Raw genomic sequence first — 25,920 nt, 5'->3', positions numbered from 1 at the left:
AGGGTACTAAAATTGCATGGCTGCATCTTCAGCCGCAAGTCGGTGAGGAAGCTATCAAATGCCTCGCGTTTTGGGTGGGTGTACAAATATATAGCGATCGGAGGTTTCATTTTTGTTTCGGAGAGCAATGCCGATCGAACTGCTTGAGAACTTTGTTAAAGTTCTTGCTGTCTGCCTTGCTTTCGAAAGCAAACATGTTGAAAATTTCAATTGCTTGGGGATCTGCTACAGTGAGCTGCAATGCGATACCCCTCTCATCAAGCTGTGCCTGCAGACCAAGGGCTGCAACATAAAGTTTGAACTGTTGCTTACACACCCTAAAATTCTCATACTTGTTACCAGTAATCCAAAGCTGTAGACCTGGGCATGCAAGTTTTACCAGATGCCAGTAGCTTGCAAGATTAGTAGAAACATTTTGTTTTCTTTCGTCTTCTTCAAAGTTATCTTTAATAGTTTGGATTTTTTTGCAGAAACTTTCCCGGCAACGAGGGGTGCTGTCAATGGGAAATCATAGCTACTCCGAGCTAAATGCCAATGCCAACAACGGGACCGGTAGATCGCGCGGGCGGATGCCTCCCCCGCCGAAAAACAGACGACAGGGCTGTTGGTTAATCCTGCCACGAATCTCACTCTAATATGCTTTTTCCTGATGTACCCGAGGCATTGGGATCTGACACCTTCACCTCGGAGACCTCGGCCAGCGCCATTCATTGCTGGTCTCCACAAATGGGGTCCAGACAGAATGGAACTCGTGGGGGTCTCCTAGGAGATCGGAGGCGCCCAGGTGTTTGCTCTCTGGGCAGGGTGCACCCTATCACTGTTGGTGTCAGACAGGCAGCTTGGCAGTGCCACCTTTTGATATTTACTCACTGTTGAACAAGGCAACCAGCTTTTGTGCAGTTAGGAACCATTAATGAAATTAGTTGAATGATTTGATAATCTGTTTCAATGATGTTGAATGTGGGATAAATGTTAGATTGGATACTTTTGCTCATCCTCAACTAGAGCCAACTTTTATGTTCACCTGAGGGCGGACGGGATGTTAGATTAATTTCTGATATGAAGTAGAGCATCTGCATCATTCCCTCAGTCTGGCACTGAAATGTCAGCCGAGTTTGATTGCCTTAAATTTTGTTTTGAGGTTTGAACCCACAAGCTTCTGATTCAGAAGTAAGATTGCTTTGATTTTAAAATGCTGACAGTTTGAACCAAAGGATTGAGACATGAGAGAGGAAGGAGCTGAAATTGAACAAGGCTGGGAATCATGTGGATGTTAACAAGGGCAAGTGGAACCCCTGGACCTGTAAGTGAGCTAATACTTCAGTGATGGTACCAGGCACATTTAAAAAATAATATTTTTGTTATGGATTGTTTGCAATATTTTAGCTTCTGTTGCAATGCAAGCATAATCTTTTATTTGGCTACCTAAAATATTAAATTGAAACGGAACAACTTTTCACTACCTTGTTTCTGCCTGTGAGAATTATCAATATGATTGGATGCTTAACCCAGCTTGCTACACTGCGACTCCTACACATCAAAACATCCTCTTGATTTGGCTCCAGATTTAAACTGCCATCAGGAAGGAGGAACCCATGGCCTGGAGATCATTAGAGCTTCAGAGGATTCTGTTGATATTTTCAAGGGCCATTCACCAGCTTCATTGAATTTACAGTGCAGAAGGAGGCCATTTGGCTTAGCGAGTCTGCACCAGCCCTTGAAAGAGCACCCCACGTAAGCCCACACCCCCACCCTATCCCCGTAACCCAGCAACCCCACCTAACGTTTGGACACTATGGGGCAATTTAGCATGACCAATCCACATAACCCGCACATCTTTGGACTGTGGGAAGAAACCAAAGTACCCGGACGAAACCATGCAGACACGGGGAGAACATGCAGACTCTGCACAGACAGTGACCCAAGCCGGGAATCGAACCCGGGACCCTGACGCTGAGAAGCAACAGTGTTAACCACTGTGCTACCGTGCCGCCCGGGATGAGTTAGCTCGGAGTAGCTATGAGTGATGGGTGTGTGAGGAGTGAGGGAGTGAGATGGGTGAGGACTAGAGGGCCTAACAGTTTCTAAAACAACTGGAACAAAGTCCTAGGGAATGAAGGCAAGCCTTCTAAGCGGCCCACCTCAACACTCACCCAGCTTGACTCTCGTCTACCTCCAAGGTCACCTACAATCTACTTCTGGGGCGCAGACTGGTCTCATGAGGTCCTTTAAATTGCAGTGAATGTGCCAAGTTGGAAAATGTTGCAAATTGTGCTACCCACCTTGGTAATGAAAATCTGGCCCCAGTTTCCTCTTGTGGATGTGTCCAATATTAGAGCCAGAAAATCCAAAAAGGAATTCAGATGCAAAGAATGTGGAACTCGTTCCCACAAGGAATAATTGAGATAAATAACACAGAGAGAAAGAAATAGACGGTTATGCTGATAGGGTTAAATGAAGGAGGTGGGAGGGGATTTATATAAACACTGGCATTGACTGGTTGGGCTGAATGGCCTGCTTCTGACCTGTCCACTCAATGAACCTTGATGTAACTTGATGGAATGAATTAAGATTGGCTGAATTGTGGAAATTCCCCAGAGCAACAACAAATGCAAAACCAAGTGAGCTGTTGGACAAACTACAGAAGGCCACTGGATGTGCTGGAGGCGAGTGTCTCCTGTGATCTTCAGCACTGTCATAGTGCTGCAAGGAACTTTGTTGTGATGAAATGCCTGTGTTGAAACTAACCCCTGGAAAGCAGTCACTCACTAGACAGTAACAAGAAGAGGAGCATTGGAGGCTGACACTCACTCATGTTTTTACAGCAGAGGAGAATGTGAGGAAGATGGATGGTGCATTTAACGTAGCTTTCATCACCACGCACAGGCAGGAGGAAAGGTGGGGAAAAGGGCGATGTCAGAGTCAGGCTCAGCAAAGGGAGTTGCATCATCCTAATGAGCAAGGAACAGTGTGGGCCCCTTCAGACCCAGAGGATGAAGCACATTTATCTGCTGAGTGTAGGCAGATTGCAAGACTGAGGGCGAAATTCAGCAACCCCGTTGCACCTGACGTGAATCGACCGTGAGTCCAAATTCGGGCTCCACGCGTTGCCGGGCTGAGCGATCTGGATCTCAGAACCCGGACTCCAAATTCAGCAGGGGCCCTCTAGCCCGCCTGGGAGACCTCGCAGGGAGCCGTTTAGTACTGCCCCACGCAAACATGGATCATCAGAACGGTACCTGGGAGGTCTTCAAGGCTATTGGAGACACCCGGATGGTCGGGTGCAGGACCGGGTGGCACCCTGGCACTCTGCCGGCATCTTGGCACTGCCAGATTGACACCCTGGCATCCCTGGTGCCACCTGGGCACTCTGGCAGTGCCAGTTGGCATGGGGACTGCCAGGGTGCCAGATTGACATTTTCCCATGCTGTGGATTGGGCCCAGGGGTGCGCTGCGCATTTGCGTGGGATGCGTGGGAGCCCCGAGAACCGCCTTATAGGTGAACTAGGGCTTTGAGAGGTTCAGGGGTCAGGAGGGTTGAGAGATCAGCACTCCAGTTAAAAATAGTCTCCTGATCTCCTGCACTGAGGAGTTCCAGCGAGCGGTATCCTCAGTGCAGGCAAAGGGACTAAGTGCGATCTCGTCAGTGAGTTCCCCGCTGAGGCCCCAAATTGAACCAGAGTCCCGATAGGTAGTGTGGTGTTTCTCGGCGCAGCGAATACCTGGGAACACCGGCTAATCGCGTTAGTCCGGGGACTCTGCTCCAATTTGGTTAGGTCACGCCCGTTGTCACTTTTCCAGGCCTTGGGAATTTCTCTCGGGGTTAGTCCACACTTCAAATTTTTTTAATTACTGGGACCTGAACTTGCTGGCCAGATCAGCTCCTCAGAGATCGGGACAACATTTTGAAAGGGTGCACCGGTCTCAAAGTGATCTTGAGGGTCCCCCACACGCCTGCCCCCCCGCACCATCCCCCCCCCCCCCCCCCCCACCCCCACACACAGGCAATGTCACACCCAAACATGTCCATTACCCCACCCCCCCAAGTGAGGACACCCTATTATGGGGTCACTGAAGGCACCCCCTTTTCAGGCCTTCCAATGCCCCTTTTCAGGTCCCCCCTTCCAGGACACCCACTCTTCATCCCCCAAACTTCTGGAGGCCCCTCCATTCCTGCCCTTCACACCACCACCATTATTACCCCCTCCTTTCATGGGCATGGCCCCCCTCAAGCCCTGACCCTTGGCAGAGCCACCCTGGCATCCAGGCACCCTGGCATTGCCACCTGGCAGTGCCACCCAGGCACATTGGCAGTGCCAGGGTGGCTGTGCCACAGTGCCAGCCTGGCAGTGCCAAGCTGTCCGATTGCTTGTGGAACAGCCAGTGGGCCTCCCTGCCCTGACCTTGACCATCCAGGGGCCTCCAATGGCCTGGGAGATCCCCCAACCGCCGTTCTGCCTGGTCCAGATTTGCGTGGACCAGTACTAATTGGCGCCCAACTGGGGTTTCCCTGGGCAGGCCAATAGATGCCGGGAAACGGTTAAATCCGGCATTGGTGTAGTTAAGTGGGTTCTCAAACTCACTGAACTGTGCAGAAGTGGGTCCAGCCCACAATCTAATTAGATCTTGCGAGGCTCAACAGCTGTCCAGAAGCCTGGTGAAGGACTCCCCTGGCATCTACCAGCTGTGTTGTGTCCAAGGTTGCTGTGATTGAACAAAGGCTGACTTAATCAACCAAAGGATTGTTGTTTGAGAGAGAATGAATCAGAAACTGTGGAACTGAAGTAAGAGTTGTCAAGCAATAGAATTCATTGTTGAAGGAAATCAAAGAAATGAGGATATAGGATAGACTAAGTTTGAGAAGTGAAGTAAGAATCAAAGAAATCCTATAATTCCATGATTAACTAAATTCTAATTCAGTGGTACAGTCTCATTTTACAGTCAGAATTGTATTGGTTCCAACCAGACGCCAGAGACTTAAACACCTAATCTGGGCTGGCACTTCAATGTAGCCACAGGGATTGAAACCTTGTTCGTTGCGTTGACTTTCAGGAGCCAGTTTAAAAAAAGGTTCCATCCTCCAAGATGGAAAAGATCAAATGGCAACATTTGAAGAAGACCAAACCAGCTCTCTTAGTGCTTTGGACAATATTTGTCCTGCGACCAACACCAATGTCATTTGCATCATCGCTCTGTGCAGATTGACTACTGTGTTTCCCCAAGTTACATTCATTTCCCCAAGGACTTCATTTGCAGTGACGTACTGTTGAGAAAGTACTTTCTAAAGTTATGAAGTCACTAAAGTCACTTTTCAAAGAGAACTGAGGGACTGCTGTGTGCTCTGTTTCACGGAGACATGGCTCACTCCTGCTTCACCAGACTGTGCCCTACAACCAGAGGGCTTCTCAATCCACCGAATGGACCATACGGCGGCCTCAGGCAACTCTCAAGGAGGTGGGGATCTGCCTCCTAATCAACATCTCCTGCTGCCTACATGTAGCAACACTGGCGAGTTTTTGCTCCCCAGACCTAGAATACCTGACGCTAAAATGCTGCCCCTACTACCTTCCGTGGGAGTTCAGCTCCCTTATCCTGCCGGCAGTTTACATCCCATCCCCTACGAACGTGAAAATCGCACTGGACAAAATATTCACCACCACAAATAGCCTTGAAACGAAACATCCCGAAGCCTTGTTCATTGTTGCTGGGGACTTCAATAAGGCCAAGCTCAAGAGCATACTACCAAATTACCACCAACACGTCACCTGTTCCACCAGAGGCCCAAACATCCTGGACCACTGCTACACAAATATCAAACATGCCTGCCGCTCTATCGCCCGCCCACACTTTGGCAAATCTGATCACAAGGCTGTGCTCCTGCTCCCGGCCTATAAGCAAAAACTGAAGCGTGAGAATGCGTCAAAGAAAGTTGTGCACTGTTGGTCTGAGGAATCGGATGATCTCCTACGGGACTGCTTAGAGTCAGTGGACTGGTCAGTATTTAAAGACTCTGCGACCAGCCTGAACGAGTACGCCACTACAGTAACTAACTTCATTAGTAAGTGTGTAGAAGACTGTGTGCCAAAGAAACAAATCCGCGTGTTTCCCAACCGGAAACCCTGGATGAACAGGGATATCCATTGTTGCTCTTTTTAGATTTAGTCCATTTGCTCTGTTTAGGTCACCTTTGCTCATGAGTTGCCAGGTATCTTTATGATACCGCCACGTGGTTCAAGTTCAGGTTATGATTAATAACACAGCACACCGCTTAGTAAGGATTAAAACAACGGTCATTTATTATATACAACAAGCAATATTAATACCCTAAAACTACTATTTATATAATAAACCTATCACTACTGGCCAATACTTAACTTAGGAAGAGCCCACCAGGTCAGGGAAACGAATGGCTTGTCCAATCAAATCTGGCCCGCGGGATTCAAAAGGCTGCTACAGGTCGGTGGCTAGGTGTCTCTACCGGATAGCGATCGTTGGATTCAAACTTACGGTACCGGTGGCTGGTCTTGCGAAGGTCTCGAGCAGGCGAAGATGAGAGAGAGAGAGATCTGAACTTGGACCTTTACTTTTATAGGGCCCAGGGGCTTCACGCCTCCCGGGGCGGCCCTTGACCCAAGTGATTGGATTCTGTCCCCAGTCTCTGGGGTCGATGTGTCCAATGGTGAGGCGATTCCTTGATCGGGGGGTGGTCGCTCACCTGTCTTTGTTTCGGCCATTGCAGGCGCCGATAGGTCTGGCCCGATATTCAATTGCTAATATGTTGCAATTGTTCCCGGGGATAGCCGATTTAACTGTGGATGTCTGAGTAGATTAGGTGTAAACAGTCCTGAATGATACCTGGGTTGATGGGCTGTTGATAGCCCTGAGTATCGATCTGGGCTACGTTCCCAGAGCTGAAGCTGCAAACCTGTCTGCAGCTGCCTGCTTGTGTCTTCTTGGCTGCTTTTCCCAGCAGTCTTTCGGTTTAGCCATTTTAAACTGGGTTTTGGCCAGATTAATCGGAACGCAGCCATTTTACATGGCTACACCACTGCTTGCTGAAGTCTAGGTCTGAGGCATTCAAGTCAGGCGACCCTGACCTATACAAGAAAGCCAGATATGATCTAAGGAAATCCATCAAAGATGCCAAAAGACAGTACCGGACCAAGCTCGAGTCTCAGGCTAGCCACACGGACCCCCGCCGACTATGGAAAAGTTTGCAAGACATAACGGGCTGCAAGATGAAGGCATGTAGAATCACTGGCTCCAACGCACCCCTCCCTGATGAGCTCAACACATTCTATGCACGCTTTGAACAAGAGGTCAGTGAGAGCAAGCCCTCCACCCCAGAAGCCTCGGATGAATTTGTATCTCAGATCACCATTGCAGACGTCAGAGCAACCTTCTCGAAGGTCAACCCTCGGAAAGCCACTGGCCGGATGGATTGGATTGGATTTGTTTATTGTCACGGGTACCAAGGTACAGTGAAAAGTATTTTTCTGCGAACAGCTCAACAGATCATTAAGGAAACAAAAAAGAGTGGCTAAGGTAAATATTGGTCCTTTAGAGGATGAGAAGGGAGATTTAATAATGGGAGATGAGGAAATGGCTGAGGAACTGAACAGGTTTTTTGGGTCGGTCTTCACAGTGGAAGACACAAATAACATGCCAGTGACTGATGGAAATGAGGCTATGACAGGTGAGGACCTTGAGAGGATTGTTATCACCAAGGAGGTAGTGATGGGCAAGCTAATGGGGCTAAAGGTAGACAAGTCTCCTGGACTTGATGGAATGCATCCCAGAGTGCTAAAAGAGATGGCTAGGGAAATTGCAAATGCACTAGTGATAATTTACCAAAATTCACTAGACTCTGGGGTGGTCCCGGCGGATTGGAAATTAGCAAACGTGACACCACTGTTTAAAAAAGGAGGTAGGCAGAAAGCGGGTAATTATAGGCCAGTGAGCTTAACTTCGGTAGTAGGGAAGATGCTGGAATCTATCATCAAGGAAGAAATAGCGAAGCATCTGAATGGAAATTGTCCCATTGGACAGACGCAGCATGGGTTCATAAAGGGCAGGTCGTGCCTAACTAATTTAGTGGAATTTTTTGAGGACATTAACAGTGCGGTAGATAACGGGGAGCCAATGGATGTGGTATATCTGGATTTCCAGAAAGCCTTTGACAAGATGCCACACAAAAGGTTGTTGCATAAGATAAAGATGCATAGCATTAAGGGGAAAGTAGTAGCATGGATAGAGGATTGGTTAATTAATAGAAAGCAAAGAGTGGGGATTAATGGGTGTTTCTCTGGTTGGCAATCAGTAGCTAGTGGTGTCCCTCAGGGATCAGTGTTGGGCCCACAACTGTTCACAATTTACATAGATGATTTGGAGTTGGGGACCAAGGGCAATGTGTCCAAGTTTGCAGACGACACTAAGATAAGTGGTAAAGCAAAAAGTGCAGAGGATACTGGAAGTCTGCAGAGGGATTTGTTTGGATAGGCTAAGTGAATGGGCTAGGGTCTGGCAGATGGAATACAATGTTGACAAATGTGAGGTTATCCATTTTGGTAGGAATAACAGCAAAAGGGATTATTATTTAAATGATAAAATATTAAAACATGCTGCTGTGCAGAGAGACCTGGGTGTGCTAGTGCATGAGTCACAGAAAGTTGGTTTTCAGGTGCAACAGGTGATTAAGAAGGCAAATGGAATTTTGTCCTTCATTGCTAGAGGGATGGAGTTTAAGACTAGGGAGGTTCTGCTGCAATTGTATAAGGTGTTAGTGAGGCCACACCTGGAGTATTGTGTTCAGTTTTGGTCTCCTTACTTGAGAAAGGACGTTCTGGCACTGGAGGGTGTGCAGAGGAGATTCACTAGGTTAATCCCAGAGCTGAAGGGGTTGGATTACGAGGAGAGGTTGAGTAGACTGGGACTGTACTCGTTGGAATTTAGAAGGATGAGGGGGGATCTTATAGAAACATATAAGATTATGAAGGGAATAGATAGGATAGATGCGGGCAGGTTGTTTCCACTGGCGGGTGAAAGCAGAACTAGGGGGCATAGCCTCAAAATAAGGGGAAGTAGATTTAGGACTGAGTTTAGGAGGAACCTCTTCACCCAAAGGGTTGTGAATCTATGGAATTCCTTGCCCAGTGAAGCAGTAGAGGCTCCTTCATTAAATGTTTTTAAGATAAAGATAGATAGTTTTTTGAAGAATAAAGGGATTAAGGGTTATGGTGTTCTCGCCGGAAAGTGGAGCTGAGTCCACAAAAGATCAGCCATGATCTCATTGAATGGTGGAGCAGGCTCGAGGGGCCAGATGGCCTACTCCTGCTCCTAGTTCTTATGTTCTTATGAAATGGGAAGAAAAAGGAATAAAAGAAAATACATAATAGGGCAACACAAAATATACAATGTAACTACATAAGCACCGGCATCGGATTAAGCATACAGGGTGTAGTGTTAATGAGGTCAGTCCAGAAGAGGGTCATTTAGGAGTCTGGTAACAGCAGGGAAGAAGCTGTTTTTGAGTCAGTTCGTGCATGTTCTCGGACTTTTGTATCTCCTGCCCGATGGAAGAAGTTGGGAGAGTGAGTAAGCCGGGTGGGAGGGATCTTTGATTATGCTGCCCGCTTTCCCCAGGCAGCGGGAGGTGTAGATGGAGTCAATGGATGGGAGGCAGGTTCGTGTGATGGACTGGGCTGTGTTCACGACTCTCTGAAGTTTCTTGTGGTCCTGGGTCGAGCAGTTGTCATACCAGGCTGTGATGCAGCCAGATAGGATGCTTTCTATGGTGCATCTGTAAAAGTTGGTAAGTGTTAATGTGGACATGCCGAATTTCCTTAGTTTCCTGAGGAAGTATAGGCGCTGTTGTGCTTTCTTAGTGGTAGCGTCGACGTGGGTGGACCAGGACAGATTTTTGGAGATGTGTACCCCCAGGAATTTGGAACTGCTAACCATCACCACCTCAGCCCCGTTGATGCGACAGGGGTGTGTACAGTACTTTGCTTCCTGAAGTCAGTGACCAGCTCTTTAGTTTTGCTGGCATTGAGGGAGAGAATGTTGTCGCTACACCACTCCACTAGGTTCTCTATCTCCCTCCTGTATTCTGACTCGTCGTTATTCGAGATCCGGCCCACTATGGTCGTATCGTCAGCAAACTTGTAGATGGAGTTGGAACCAAATTTTGCCATGCAGTCGTGTGTGTACAGGGTGTAGAGTAGGGGGCTAAGTAAGCAGCCTTGCGGGGCCCCGGTATTGAGGACTATTGTGGAGGAGGTGTTGTTCATTCTTACTGATTGTGGTCTGTTGGTCAGAAAATCGAGGATTCAGTTGCAGAGTGGGGAGCCAAGTCCTAGGTTTTGGAGCTTTGATATGAGCTTGGCTGGGATTATGGTGTTGAAGGCGGAGCTGTAGTCAATAAATAGGAGTCTGATGTAGGAGTCCTTGTTGTCAAGATGCCCTAGGGATGGGTGTAGGGCCAGGGAAATGGTGTCTGATGTGGACCAGTTGCAACGGTATGCGAATTGCAGTGAATCAAGGCATTCTGGAAGTATGGAGGTGATGCGCTTCATGATTAACCTCTCGAAGCAACATCATTACGACTGAAGCCAGGGCCACCGGACGGTAGTCATTGAGACATGTTGCCTGTTCTTCTTTGGTACCGGTATGATGGTGGTCTTCTTGAAGTAGGTGGGACCTCGGAGTGGAATAGGGACAGGTTAAAGATGTCCGAGAACACCTCTGCCAACTGGTCCACGCAGGCTCTTGAGTGCACGACCAGGAATCCCGTCCGGGCCCGTCGCCTTCCGAGGGTTCACTTTCAGGAAGGCCGATCTGACTTCGGAAGCTGAGATGGTGGGTATGGGTGAATTATGGGCTGCTGGGGCACTCAACAGCGGATTGTTGGTTACCTGCTCGTACCGAGCAAAGAATGCATTGAGTTCATCGGGGAGGGGTGCACTGCTGCCCAAGATACTGCTTCGCTTTGTAGCCCATTATGTTGTTTAGCCCTTGCCACAACCGCCGAGAGTCTGTCTATGACTCTAGCTTGGTTTGATATTCTCTCTTGGCATTTCGGATGGCTTTGCGGAGGTCGCACCTGGATTTCTTGTATAGGTCAGGGTCGTCTGACTTGAACGCCTCAGATCTGTCCTTCAGTAGGGAGTCAATCTCAGTTGGGGAACGTACGTACTGCTTTTTTTAGCACGCAGTCATCCACACAATTGTTGATGAAGTCTGTGACGGTGGTGGCATACTCATTTAAGTTGGTCGCTGAGTTCTTAAATATGGACCAGTCCACTGTCTCCAAGCAGTCACGTAAGAACTCTTCTGTTTTCTCGGACCAGCACTGCACGACCTTCTTAGCTGGATTCTCCCGCTTGAGTTTCTGCTTGTATGCTGGGAGAAGGAGCACCGTCCTATGGTCTGATTTCCCAAAGTGCGGTTGGGGGATGGAACGGTAGGCGCCCTTGATTTTTGAGTAGCAGGGGTCGAGAGTGTTGTCGCCCCTGGTGGGACAGGAGATATGCTGTGGGGTAACCCGGACGGGCACTCAGGTCTTGCGCGGGGGTATTCAACCTCTCTTTACAACAATCTGAGGTCTCTATCTGCTTCACGAAGATGACCATCATCCCTGTACCAACAAAAAGCCAAGCAGCATGCCTTAATGGCTATTGTCCAGTGGCTCTGACATCCATCATCATGAAGTGCTTTGAAAGGTTCGTCATGGCACCAGCCTCCCGGATTGCCTCGATCCACTACAGTTCGCCTACCGCTGCAACAGGTCCACAGCAGACGCAATCTCCATGGCCCTGCACTCTACCCTGGAACACCTAGATAACAAAGACACCTATGTCAGACTCCTATTTATCGACTACAGCTCAGCCTTCAACACCATCATTCCTACGAAACTCATCTCCAAACTCCCTGGCCTTGGCCTCGGCTCCTCCCTCTGCGACTGGATCCTGAGCTTTCTAACCCACAGGCCACAATAAGTAAGGATAGGCAACAACACCTCCTCCACGATCATCCTCAACACTGGTGCCCCACAAGGCTGTGTCCTCAGCCCCCTACTATACTCCTTGTTCAACAATGACTGTGTGGCCAAATTCGCCTCCAATTCAATTTTCAAATTTGCTGATGACACCACCGTAGTGGGTCGGATTTCAAACAATGACGAGACAGAGTACAGGAATGAGATAGAGAATCTGGTGACCTGCTGCGACGACAATAGTCTCTCCCTCAATGTCAACAAAACGAAGGAGATTGTCATCGACTTCAGGAAGCATAGTGGAGAACAAGCCCCTGTCTACATCAATGGGAACGAAGTAGAAAGGGTGGAGAGCTTCATGTTTTTAGGTGTCCAGATCACCAACAACCTGCCCTGGTCCCCCCATGCCGACACTATAATTGAGAAAGCCCACCAACAACTCTACTTTCTCAGAAGACTAAGGAAATTTGGCATGTCACCTACGACTTTCACCAACTTCTACAGATGCACCATAGAAAGCATTCTTTCTAGTTGTATCACAGCCTGGTATGGATCCTGCTCTGCCCAAGACCGCAGGAAATTACAAAAGGTTGTGAATGTAGCCCAGTCCATCACGCAAATCAGCCTCCCATCCATTGACTCTGTCTACAATTCCCGCTGCCTCGGAAAGGCAGCCAGCATAATTAAGGATCCCACGCACCCCGGACATACTCTCTTCCACCTTCTTCCGTCAGGGAAAAGATACCAAAGTTTGAGGTCACTTACCAAACAACTCAAGAACAGCTTCTTCTCTACTGCCATCAGACGTTTGAATGGACCTACCTTGTATTAAGTTGATCTTTTCTCTACATCTTGCTATAACTGTAACATTATATTCTGCAGTCTCTCCTTCCTTCCCTATGTACGGTATGCATTGTTTGTACAGCATGCAAGAAACAATACTTTTCACTGTATACCAATACATGTAACATTAATAAATCAAATAAATAATAAATGCAAGTTCATTCCTTTTTTAAATAACTAACATACAGACCCAGCCTTTTGCCACACAAAAAAGCCTGTCCACTGTGACAAAATTAGCAGAACTGCCCGAAAATCCTAAGTCTTGCCGCCGAACACAGTAATTCTCATTTTGTGGTGTGGGGAATAGAGTGGGTGGCATGTTTTACATATGGGCATTTTAGGGAGACTGCTGGCCATTTAAATCATCAGCTGCATCTTAACTAGTTAACTTTGGTTGCCTAGGAGTGTGGAACCCAAAATAACTCTGGTAAGAGTAGGTCCAAAATTGATGTATTTCCTTGGATTGGCAGCGGACCTCTCTTGAATTTGATTTAATAATTTATTCATTTCCAGAAGTGGCACAAAACTAATCCCAACTGTCTTCCCTGAGCCTAAGGGAGCAGGTTGGTGGGTCCGCTGGTCTCGCAGGGCAATTGTTTTCATCCCATCTCACTCGTGTACCCAGGTGCTGGAGGAGGGTGAGGAACATACAAGATGAGCATCATACAAATTGCTCATAGAAACCAGTTACTGTGGGCATCCGGATGTCAGAGGGAGAGCAGAAAGTCAGGAGGGAGAGGCTGATGCACACCCTCCAAGAAGGAAGACGAGAAGCAGGGCAAATAGGTTTGCGAACGGTGTGCCAACCTCGGACATCCTGGCCGGGATTCTCCGGTATCCGGCGGGGCATGCCGTACCGGCGGTGAGGAGTGGCGTGAACCACTCCGACGTCGGGCCGCCCAGAAGGTGCGGAATCCTAGGCCGGTGCCGGAAGGGTTGGCGCCACGCCAACTGGCGCCGTGTTCAGGCGCATGCGCAGCACCACTGGCGTGATCCCTGCACATGTGCAGGGGGGTTCTCCTCCGCGCGGCCATGGCGGAGCTTTACAGCGGCCGGCGCGGAGGGAAAGAGTGCCCCCATGGCACAGGCCCGCCCGCAGATCGGTGGGCCCCGATCGTGGGCCAGGCCACCATGGGGGCCTCCCCTGGGGCCGGATCCCCCTCGCCCCCCCCGAGAACTCCGCAGACCGCCCGCAGAGCCAGGTTCCGCCGGTACGGACCTGGTCTAATCCACGCCGGCGGGACTGGCCGAAAACGGGCGGCCGCTCGGCCCATCGCGGAGCGGAGAATTGCCGGGGGGGGCCACTGCCAACGGCCCCCGATCGGCTCGACGCGATTCCCGCCCCCGGCAAAAAACTGGTGGCGGAGAATTCGGCAGCCGGCATCAGGGCGGCGGGGCGGGATACACGCTGCCCCCCGGCGATTCTCCAACCTTGCGGGGGGTCGGAGAATCCCGCCCCCTATCTCAATACGATGGAGAACCTGTGCCAGGGTGACTGAGACTAAGCTGTGAGCTGGTGACAGACAAAGAACAAAGAAATGTACAGCACAGGAACAGGCCCTTCGGCCCTCCAAGCCCGTGCCGACCATGCTGCCCGACTAAACTACAATCTTCTACACTTCCTGGGTCCGTATCCCTCTATTCCCATCCTATTCATGTATTTGTCAAGATGCCCCTTTAAATGTCACTATCGTCCCTGCTTCCACCACCTCCTCCGGTAGCGAGTTCCAGGCACCCACCACCCTCTGCGTAAAAAACTTGCCTCGTACATCTACTCTAAACCTTGCCCCTCTCACCTTAAACCTAAGCCCCCTAGTAATAGACATATGTTGTTTGGTCCTGCAGCAACTCAAGCCACTATCCAGCAATGCTCTTAAGAGGTAATATACACTCAATGGCACAATTTCAAAGAATATGCAAGGGCAGGACAATCTAATCCTTTGAAAGTGTCGGGCCATAGTGATGGAGTGGTTAGCAAAGAATATGGTGACTTGGCTTTGTAAATCGGGGCATTGAATGTAAAACCTGGGGAGTTGGGCTGAACCTTAATAAAGTTCTGGTTAGGCCACAATGTGGATATTGCATCCAGTTCACATCATCAAACTTTAGATAGGGAATGAGCGTCTTTTAAATGGTGCAAAAGGCATTTACCAGGATGGTTTGAGGAATATGGTAGTTCAGCGACATATTTAGGATGGAGAAGCTGAGGATTTACTCTGAGCAAAAGGAGCTTCAGGGGAGAATTGTTAGAAGTGTATAAAATCACAACAGGTTTGGCTGAGGTTGGCAGGTAAAATCTGTGCCCATTAACTAATGGCACAAGGTCTAGTGAACACTGATTAAATGTTTTTGGCAATAGATGCATCGCAAATAGTAGGAAGAGATTTTCTACGCAGCGAGCAGTAATGAATTGAAAAGCATTGCCCATCAGCGTGGTGGAAACAGAGGTGATCAATTATTTTAAAAGGAAACTAGATGGGACTAAAAGGAAACAAACTTACTGCGACAGGGATGGAGTGGGGGAATGGGACTGAATGGACTGCTTCACGGAGAGCCGGAATATACTCCATGGGCTGAATGGCCTCTTACTGTGCAACAATTGGCGCTACAAAAATTCAAGTTAGTAGAAATGTGCCAGAACAAGGCAATTTCAGTTAAACATTGATTAGTTTCTCATAACTTTTGCCTTCTTTAGTTTAGCAGAACACGGAAAACAGAAAGCCGCAGCCCTGAAAATACCCAACTTACGCAAGTGAAATAAAAACAGCAATTGCTTTCAGGACACAGCAGCTGCACAAACATCTAAAGACAGAAAATACTGGTTTCCATCACAACCATAAGAACTAAAAATAGGAGAGGGACTGATCAAAATGATTATTTCCAATTTCCAATATTTACAGGTATTTCTTTTTATCTCCACAGGTACAAAATGTGAAAAGCTTTGCACAGACATTTGTGACAACCGTGAGTGATCTGATTTTCATACATTATTAGGAATCTCTGCTCTCTTTTATTTCCTTCACATTATTGGCTGGATAAAAATATGTGACAAGTATTGCACAAGAAAGAGTAAGGAAGAGAGAAATTGTGCATTAAAAAGCATGTTTCTCAGCCTCAGATTTCCCAAACTACAGAACAGATAATGGAATACTTTTGGTGTTTACTCTCTGTTAAACCAGACGTGGAGATGCCGGTGCTGGACTGGGGTGGGCACAGTATGACGTCTAACAACACCAGGTTAAAGTTCAACAGGTTTATTTTGGAGCGTAGCTTCTTCATCAGGTGACTTAACCTGATGAAGGAGCAATGCTCCGAAAGCTTCTGATTTCAAATAAACCTGTTGCGCTTTAACCTGGTGTTGTGAAACTTCTTAATGTTGAACAAGGCAGCCTGCTTTTGTGCAGTTAGGAACCATTAATGGAATTAGTTGAATGATTTGAAAATCTGTTTAATTATGTTAAACGTTTGATAAATATTAGACTGGATAATTTTGCTCAACATCAACTAGAGCCAGCTTTTTTGTTCACCTGAGGGTGGACAGGATATTAGATTAATTTCTTATTTAAAAAAAAAAAAATTTAGAGTACCCAATTCATTTTTTCCAATTAAGGGGCAATTTGGCGTGGCCAATCCACCTACCCTGCACATCTTTGGGTTGTGGGGGCAAAACCCAAGCAAACACTGGGAGAATGTGCAAATTCCACACGGACAGTGACCCAGAGCCGGGATCAAAACTGGGACCTCGGAGACATGAGGCAGCAGGGCTAACCCACTGCGCCAATGTGCTGCCCTGATTAATTTCTTATATGAAGGAGGGCATCTGCATCATTCCCTCAGTCTTTCTCAGAGACAGAAACGAGGTAGTTAAAAGCTGTTCTGTTTCAATTTAATATTTTTGGTCGCCAAATAAATGATTATGTTTGCATTACAATAGAAGCTAAAATATTACAAACAATCCATAACAAAAATATTATTTAAGATGGTTTTTTTTGAATCATACTGGAGAAATGTTACATTCCAGACATGTAAAATTATCTTGTCAGTGCCAATGAGAGTGTTTAGCTTCGTCGTAGTTAAAAACACAGTTACACCTCATTCAACAAGCAATACATTTTTAGGAGTATCACTGAAAAAAGGAGAAGTTTTTGTCAATTCACTGATAGCTTTGGGTTTGCAGTTTTATGGGGATAACTCAGTAGTACAGCCTCTGGAGGAGCATAGGGTCACTTTCAGCAACGTCTGGATTTCTGCATTATTCTGTGCAATTGCGGTGTCCTAAAGTTGCTGTGTCAGTTTCAGTGGAGTAAGGACTGTGAATGTCGACAGTTTCAATGTCATTTCTACCACAGCAAAATGCGGCTATCGGGCTCCAGAAGACTAATTTGCTAAATCACCCTCTTGAACATTCACATAGTTCAGTTGCTGCTGCAGTTGCCATAGCTTCAATAGTAATCCCAGAATTCCTACCTTTCTTGCCCCATTTCTCAGATTGCAGGATTTACCGGGCAATTCCGCAGAGTGGTTTCCGGCAGCAGAAGCAGTGGGATTTTCTGGTTCCACCGTTGTCAATGAGATTTCCCGTTGACTGCACCCTTCATCACCAGAAACCCATGTGCCATTGTGGGACTGGATTAACCCGACGGCGTGAACAGCTGGTAAATTCGCCCTTAGTCTATCCTGAGTTCCCATTTATCTGATTTTCTCCAACAATCAATTGGTTGATAATTTGGTCCCTAGTTTTACCAACTTTCAACCTTCCAAACTATGGTGACTCACCTAGATTAGCATTAGCCCGGTACCATCACTGAAGTACTAGCTCACTTACAGGTCCAGGGGTTCCACTTGCCCTTGTTAACATCCACATGATTCCCAGCCTTTATCAATTCCAGCTCCTTCCTCTCTCATGTATCAATCCTTTAGTTCAAAATGTCAGCATTTTTTAAAAATCAAAGCAATCTTACTTCTGAATCAGAAACTTGTGGGTTCAAACCTAACAACAATATTTAAGGCAATCAAACTTAGCTGACAGTTCAGTGACATAGAGCGACACCCGATAATGGGCGGCACGGAACCCAGTGGTTAACACAGTTGCTTCACAGCTCGAGGGTCCCAGGTTTGATTCCCGGCTTGGGTCACTGTCTGTGCATAGTCTGCACATTCTCCCCCTACCTGCGTGGGTTTCCTCCGGATGTTCCGGTTTCCTCCCACAGTCCAAAGACATGCAGGTTAGGTGGATTGGCCATGATAAATTGCCCTTAGTGTACAAAAAATGGCCTCCTTCTGCACTGTAGATTCTATAATCCCCTGCCATACCAAACCCCTGAGCGCCATCGGCAACGGCTCTTTGGCCAGCGCAAACAATAACAGCGATAGCGGGCACCCCTGCCTCGTACCCTTGAGTAAGTCAAAGTTCCACAAACTCATATTATTCGTCCTCACACTCGCCTTTGGTGCCACATACAGCAACCGCACCCATGCCACAAATCTCGGCCCAAACCCAAACCTTCCCAAAACAAGTACCGCCACTCCACCCGATCAAATGCCTTTTCCGCATCCATGGACACCAGCACTTCCAGCACCAGAACTCCTGATGGATTCATCGCCACATTCAACTGCCATCTTATATTACTTGCGAACTGCCTGCCCTTCCCGAAGCCTGTTTGATCTTCTGCGACCACACCTGGGACACAATCCTCCATCCTCCCCACCAAAAACTTAGCCAATACTTTCACATCCGTGTTCAATAGGGCCTATATGGCCTACATTCCACCGGGTCCTTCCCCTTTTTCGGGATTAGTGTGATTACTGCCTGTGTCATCATCTACGGCAGCTCCCCCTTCTCCAGCGCTTCATTATACCGCACTGATGTGGTGCCAGGTCCGTTGCAAATTCATTATAAAATTCCGCCGGGTACCCATCTGGCCATGGGGTCTTCCCTGACTTCACCACCCTGATACTATCCAGCAACTCCCTCAGACCCAGGGGCTCCTCCGTCTGCCTCTTTGCACCCTCCACTTGGGGAAATGCCAGCTCGTCCAGAAACTGCCCCATGTCCCCCTTCTCTCCTCTCAGGTCCGCCTCGTACAGTTCCTGGTAGTATTCCCTAAATGCTTTGTTTATCTTCCCCGGCTCCAAACCCACATCTCCAGCCTCGTCTGTATCTGCAATATTTCCCTGAATGCGGCCTATATCCGCAGCTGGTGCGCCAGCATGCGGCTCGCCTTCTCCCCAAACTAATATTGCACCTCTCTTGCCCAAGCAGTTGCCCTACCGCACTTCCTGTTGTCAAACTCCCCAGCAACCTTTTCCTTCTCACCAATCCCGCCGTGGTGGGCACCCTTGAATACCTCTTGCTCACCTCCAGTATCTCGCTCACTTGGCAGTCATGTTCCTCACTCCTTTTCCTATCTGCACCAGCCTTAAACAAAATAATTTCCCCCCCCCAGACCACTGCCTTTAGCGCTTCCTAACAAATGGCCGCTGACACCTCCCCATTCTGATTCAACTCCACATAGTCCTTAATCGCTGCTCGGACCTTGTCACAAAAACCTCCATCCGCCAACAACCCTGAATCAAACCTCCACCCCGGCCTCGCTCTTGTCCCGTCCTAAACCGAATCTCCAGCCAGTGGGGCGCATGGTCCGAGATAACTATCCCCGCATACTCTGCCCCCTCCACCCCAACCAAAATCTCCCGACTCACTACAAAGTAATCAGTCCTCGAATACATCTCGTGGACGTGTGAAAAGAAGGACTACTCCCTTCACCCTTGGTTCTGAAAGTGCCATGAATCTACCATTCCCATCCTCTCCATAAACCCCCCCAGCTCCCATGCTATCCATACAGTACCCATCGACCTGGGGCTCGACCTAGCCACCCTCGGCTCTAGGACACAATTAAAATTTTCTCCTATCAACTGGTGCGAGGCCAAATCCGGGATTGCTGCCAGCAAACCCCTCGTAAAACCCACATCATCCCAATTTGGAACATACACATTTCCCAACACCACCAGTTACCCTTCCAATATCCCATTCATAATCACATATCTCCCACCTTGATCTCTCACCTCCTTCGCACTCAAAAAAAAAAATAATTTGTCACTCCTCCGATTTTGAATCAAATCCCGAATGAAAAACCTGCCTGACCCGCCCCTTCCTTAACCGGTCCTTCACATGAAGGTGCGTCTCCTGCAGAAAGACCACCCCCGCTTTCAAGCTCCTGAGGTGCCTGAACACCCGCCTCCACCTCCACCTTTTGTACCACAGCACCTGTGTGGTGCGCACCATATAGTGCCCCAAGAGCCTCTTCACTAAACTGCCCAACCGAGGAGAGTGTCTCTGGGATGGTGCAGGGTGCAGGGTGTTGGAGGCAGCTGTGACAGGAAGTTGGTGCCTTCCCCAGGGTTCCGGGGTGTTACGGGATGCGGGTCGAGGACTCCCTTCGCAGTTCGTGTCCTTGTTGTCGCTGCTCTCCACTTGTAGTTGTGGTTGGGGTCGGGGGATACCAGAAGGATCCGCGTCAGCACCATAAGCTCCTGCAAGACAGGACGGATGATTGGACCATGTGCCGGAGGGTGGTGGGAGTGTGTGGGGGGAAGGGAGGTGTGTGGGGAGGGGGTGTGGCGGTGGTGGAGCGGGGGGAGGGGAGAGGTGTGGGTATGGTTGTCAGTATGCGGTGGGGGTGGGTGGCGGGATGGTGGTTGGGTGGTGGTGGTGGAGCAGAGGTGTGGGGAGAGGTGTGGGGGTGATTAGGGGGTGGGGTGGTTGGGTGACACAAAGGTAGGAATGTAAATTGTAAGGGGATGTAACGATTCTGCAAAAAGACATTGGTTAAGTAAATGGGTAAGAATTTGGCACATGGAGTATAATGTGGGAAAATGTAAACTTGTCCACTTTGGAACAGTATATTATTTAAATGGAAAGAGGTTGCAGAACTCGGAGGTACAGAGGGATCTGGGTGTCCTGGTACATGAATCACAAAAGGCTAGTATGTGGTTACAGCAAGTGATTATGAAGGCAAATGGAATATTGTTTAATGCAGGAATGTTTTGCTACAGTTCTACAGTGCATTACTGAGACCATATCGAGCGTACAATATACATGTTTTAGTCTCCTTATTTAAGAAAAGGCATCAATGCATCAGAAGCAGAGAAGGTTCATTCGACAGATACCTGGAATGATGGGGTTATCTTATGAAGAAAAGTTGGCCAGGCCAGGTCTGTATCCATAGAACCAGAGAAAGGTATGGCACAGAAAGAAGCCCTTCAGCCCATTGTTATGGGTCATGGTTTAGAGAACCCCAAAGTGTATCATGGAGTTCACATGACCCACGACTTTTACTAGATTGTGGTATGGGGAGCACATGGCCCACTCTACAGGTGTGGTGCAGTAGAAATTTAAAAGTAATTTTTAAAGCAAAACAATGTTTATTATATGAACTCAGTTAACCTTTTTAAAACATACAGTGAACATGTTAGCAACCATCAATTCAAATACACCTTCCAAAGAATACAACACTCTAAGTAATCCTTAATCTTTCCTATTAACATCCATAACACAAAAATCCTTTTTACAGGTGCACATCAGGTTTAAATTCACTACTGAGAGTAGTTCTGAATCACTCTGAATTCACCAAATGATCTAGAGATAGTCTTTAGATGGCAGAGAAATCGAAATTACACCTTCTTTGGCTGGCCTCAGCTCCAACACTAAAACTAAACCAAAAAACACAGACACACCCAAGCTTTTTCTCAAAGCGAAACTATAAAGCAGAGCCAGAGCTCAGCTCCACCCACACTCTGACATCACTGCAGTCATTTGAGCAGCCAAACATTTCTTAAAGTGACATTCCCATGACACCATCTTGTCTGTGCTGACCGAAAAAGAAAAACCGAGCCACCCATTCTAATTTTGCCTCCCAGCACCCGATCTGTAGCCTTCCGGCATTTCACTCTGGGCTTTTCACAGTAACTTCATTGCAGTGTTAATGTAAGCCTACTTGTGACAATAAAAGATTATTAATACAGCACTTCAGTGCAAATCCAGGTATCTTTTAAATGGGTTGAGTCCTTCTGTTTTGTTGCTAACTTTGGTTGGCTCTTAATTCGTTGTCCGTTGGGTCTTTACTGAATTTGCTCTGTTTCTATAACCTTTGCTATAGAGTCGCCAGGTATCTTTATGATACCGCCACGTGGTTCAAGTTCAAGTACTGATCAATAACTCAACACACCAATTAGTAAGATTCAAATCAAAACACATTTATTATACACAGTAAATCACCACTAATGCATAAACTCTACTTTCTAGACTATTCTCTATCACTAAAAGGCCTTTACTTAGCTTCGGAACTGGCCCACCAGGTCAGGGGAACAAATGGCCTTTTGTTCGATCGGAGTCTGCAGGATTTAAAAGCTGGTATGGACTGGTAGCTAGGAGCGCCTATCTCGTAGTGTGAGTTGACTGGAGACTTACTTGGTTGATGCAGCAGCTTAGGCAGTTCACTCTCAAGGGTTGATTCGAGTTGCTGAGTGACCCTGCCAAGAAGATCGATTTGAACTTGGGGGCTTTACTTTATAGTCCCCAGGGGCTTCGCGCCGTTCGGGGCAGATCCCGTATCTGGTTCCAAGTGATTGGACTACGTTCCGATCACTTGGATCGATTTCTCCAATACTGGAGCTGTTCCCTGATTGCTGGGCAGTCCCTGAGTGTCCGTTGGCCTTCCTTTGTCTTGGCTTCTGCTGGCGCCGAGGAGTCTGGCTTGGCCTTATTCACCTTAAATGTTTTGGTTGTTCCTGGGGATCGCTCATTAGTATGCAGATGGCTGTGAGTTTCAGTGCTGTCTGGGCTTTTGCAAGTTCTAATACACAGGATTTCTGCACTTGCTAGTTTTTGCCTGTATTGGCTGAATTTCCCTGTAGTCTTTGCGGTTCTCCATTTTAAGTCGGGAAGTGGCCAACCCAGGTGGCTACAGTTTCCATTACTAAACCTGACGATGAATTCCCGCTGCCCACCATCATCTGGGTGAAAGTGTTTTTTCTTATCTTATGGGCCAAGGTTTAGAAAACTCCAAAGTATATCATGGAGCTCACCTACCTACAACTGTTTATTAGTTTTGGTTACGAGGAACACAAGGGCCTACTTTTCAGGTGTTATTCAACAGAGGCCTGAGGCACTTTTAATCAAGAACAAAGTTTATTCTACAAATTCAGTTAACATTTCTATAAACACACATGCTAAGCATTTTATCAACTACAAACATAAATACCCCACACAGCTACAGTTTTCTCCATATATAACCCTTAATAACTTCCCTTTCAACTGTTTCAATTTGATAACATCCAATAAAACCAGAAATCCCTTTTTACCAAAACAGTAGGTTTGAATTCTTTACAGAAAACAGTTCTCACTTTTAAATCATCAAGTGATCTGGACACCTTTTAACATGCAGAAAGAGAGAGACCAAAGAAACCTTATTTGTCTGAATCCAGCTTCCAACAGTGTAAACCGAAAGTAAAACTCAGAGCCACAGCCAGGTCCCAGCTCAAAACGAAAGTAAAAACCAAAGCCACCGCCCAGTCCACCTACACAATGGCATCACTGCAGCCATTTGAGAAGACAAAACATTTCTTAAACGGACTCTCCCATGACACCTCCCCCCAAGAAAAAATAAATCAACCATCAACTTCAAGATGGTTTCATTTTTCACCTTTTCACTTACCTTTAAAAAAAATTGACAACAAATGTACTTTTCTTAAAACAAAAACAAAACAATCACTAATAATAATACAGTCCATTTTATTTCTTCGTCTTCCACATTCGTGACAAAGCATCGGCTATCACGTTTTCTCGCCCTGCCACATGTATAATTTATAAATGAAATGTAACGATAAACTCCATCGAAGCAGTCTGGCATTGTTGTTCGTGAATCACTCCAAAAAAATCAATGGATTATGATCAGTATATATAATTGTTTCAGACAAATTGCTGGTCGCATAAATGTGAAAATATTGCAAAGCCAGCACCAAGTTCAAAGTCTCATTCTCAATTGTTGAATACGTCCTCTGGTGATTATTCAATTTCTTGGAAAAATATCCAATCGGCCGCTCTATTCCTTCGTCGTCTTCTTGCAAGAGCACAGCACCAACGCCCACATCACTCGCATCGACAGCCACTTTGAATGGTTTCGTGTAATTTGTGGTGGCCAACGCAGGAGCAGTGGTTAACACAGCCTTCAGGCAGTCAAATGCCTGTTGACACTCCGCCGTCCACTGAAATCTGATACGCTTCTTCATCAGGTCTGTCAGTAGTGCAACCACACTGCTAAAATTCGGCACAAATATTTGGTAAAATCCACTCATGCCAAGAAATCGAAATATTTCCCTTCATGTTGAGGGTATTGGAAACTCCCCAATAACTTTTGTTTCCACATCCCGTGGGACCATTCAACCCTGTCCAATCGAATGGCCAAGGAACGTGACTTGGACTTTTCCAAATTCACTTTTGGCTAGGGTTATCACCAAACCCGCCTCCTGAGGTCAATCGAATAACTCCATCAGATGCTTCAAATGTTCTTTCCATGTCTGACTAAAAATCACCAGATCGTCGATGTATACCGCACAATTGGGTAATCCTGAAACTACTTTGTTAGTTAACCGTTGAAATGTGGCTGGGGCATTTTTCATGCCAAATGGCATAACTTTGATTTGGTATATACCATCTGGAGTCACAAAAGCTGAAATCTGCTTCGCCCATTCGGATAAAGGTACCTGCAGTAACCTTTAAGTAAATCCAGTTTGGAAATAAAAGCTGATTGTCCCACCTTCTCAATGCAGTCCTCCAAGCGTGGGATAGGATAAGAGTCTGTTCTTGTAACTGCATTAACCTTTCTATAGTCCACACACAATCGTTGGGTACCGTCCGGTTTTGGTACCATCACCATGGGAGAGCTCCATTGGCTGCAACCCACTTCAATTATGCCATCTTTAAGCATACTTTCAATTTCTTTGTAAACCTGTGTCAATTTTAAAGGGTTACGTCTAAATGAATGTTGTTTAATTGGAACAGCGTTTCCCACATCTACATCATGTATAACCATTTTAGTACTACCCAACTTAACTCCACAAACTTGCCCATGTGATATTAATAACTCTTTCAGGTCAGTTCATTTTTCCTCAGGAAGGTAACTCAACAATGTATCCCAATTTATAAGAACATCCTCGTTATCCAATTTAATTTGAAGAATGTCAAATTCAGAGTCATCTGGATTTGGTTCTTCACTTTGAGTCAGAATCACTAAAACCTCCTCCTTTTGCTCTCCTTCCCTTTCAAAGTGCCTTTTAAGAATATTCACATGACACACTCGGTGAGTTTTCCTGCTATCTGGCGTTCTTACCACATAATTCACCTCACTTAATTTCCTTTCAATCTGATAAGGTCCATAAAACCTTTCTTTTAAAGGTTCACCTACCATGGTAACAACACTAAAACTTTATCTCCACTGGCAAAACTATGAACTTTTGCTTTCTTGTCCGCAACCCGTTGCATCACATGCTGTGCAACTTTTGTGTGTTGTCCAGCCAATTCACTTGCTCTATTTAATCGTTCCCTAAAATTTGACACATAATCCAATAATGTAATTTCAGACTGCTCACTCACCAATTTCTCCTTAATCAATTTAAGTGGTCCCTCTTACCTCATGACCAAAAATTAGTTCAAAAGAACTGACTTTGGTTGACTCATTAGGTGCATCCCTAATTGCAAACAGTATGAATGGAATTTGTTTATCCCAATCCTTTGGATAATCTTGACAATAAGCCCTCAACATTGTCATTAACGCCTGCTGCCACCGTTCCAACGCTCCCTGCGATTCTGGATGGTATGCAATTGTTTTACTCCGAAGCTATCCATAACTTCCTTGAATAACCTTGAGGTAAAATTTGATCCTTGATCCGATTGTATTTCTGTGGGTAGCCCATATCTCGTAAAGAATTTCAGGAACTCCTCCACAATCTTTTTAGCTGAAATATTGCTTACTGGAATGGCCTCTGGAAACCTAGTAGACACATCCATTATAGTCAAAAGATACTGA

At 46.8% G+C, this 25,920-nt stretch overlaps 2 long non-coding RNA genes across 2 annotated transcripts in view; both read left to right on the top strand.

Moving 5' to 3' along the window:
* The window catches only part of LOC140384846 (uncharacterized), a 409,015-nt gene that overhangs the window by 147,995 nt on the left and 235,100 nt on the right, over positions 1–25,920 (top strand). The window lies entirely within an intron of this gene.
* LOC140384845 (uncharacterized) overlaps positions 1–25,920 on the top strand; it is a 113,067-nt gene that overhangs the window by 7,015 nt on the left and 80,132 nt on the right. The window contains exon 2 of the long non-coding RNA XR_011933168.1: positions 15,758–15,799. This is a non-coding gene — a long non-coding RNA (uncharacterized lncRNA). The remainder of the gene's footprint in view (positions 1–15,757; positions 15,800–25,920) is intronic.

This window comes from Scyliorhinus torazame, chromosome 10, assembly GCF_047496885.1.
Source record: "Scyliorhinus torazame isolate Kashiwa2021f chromosome 10, sScyTor2.1, whole genome shotgun sequence".
NCBI lineage: Eukaryota > Metazoa > Chordata > Chondrichthyes > Carcharhiniformes > Scyliorhinidae > Scyliorhinus > Scyliorhinus torazame.
The sequence above is the reverse complement of the archived record's forward strand: the minus strand, read 5'-3'. Positions and strand labels throughout refer to the sequence as shown.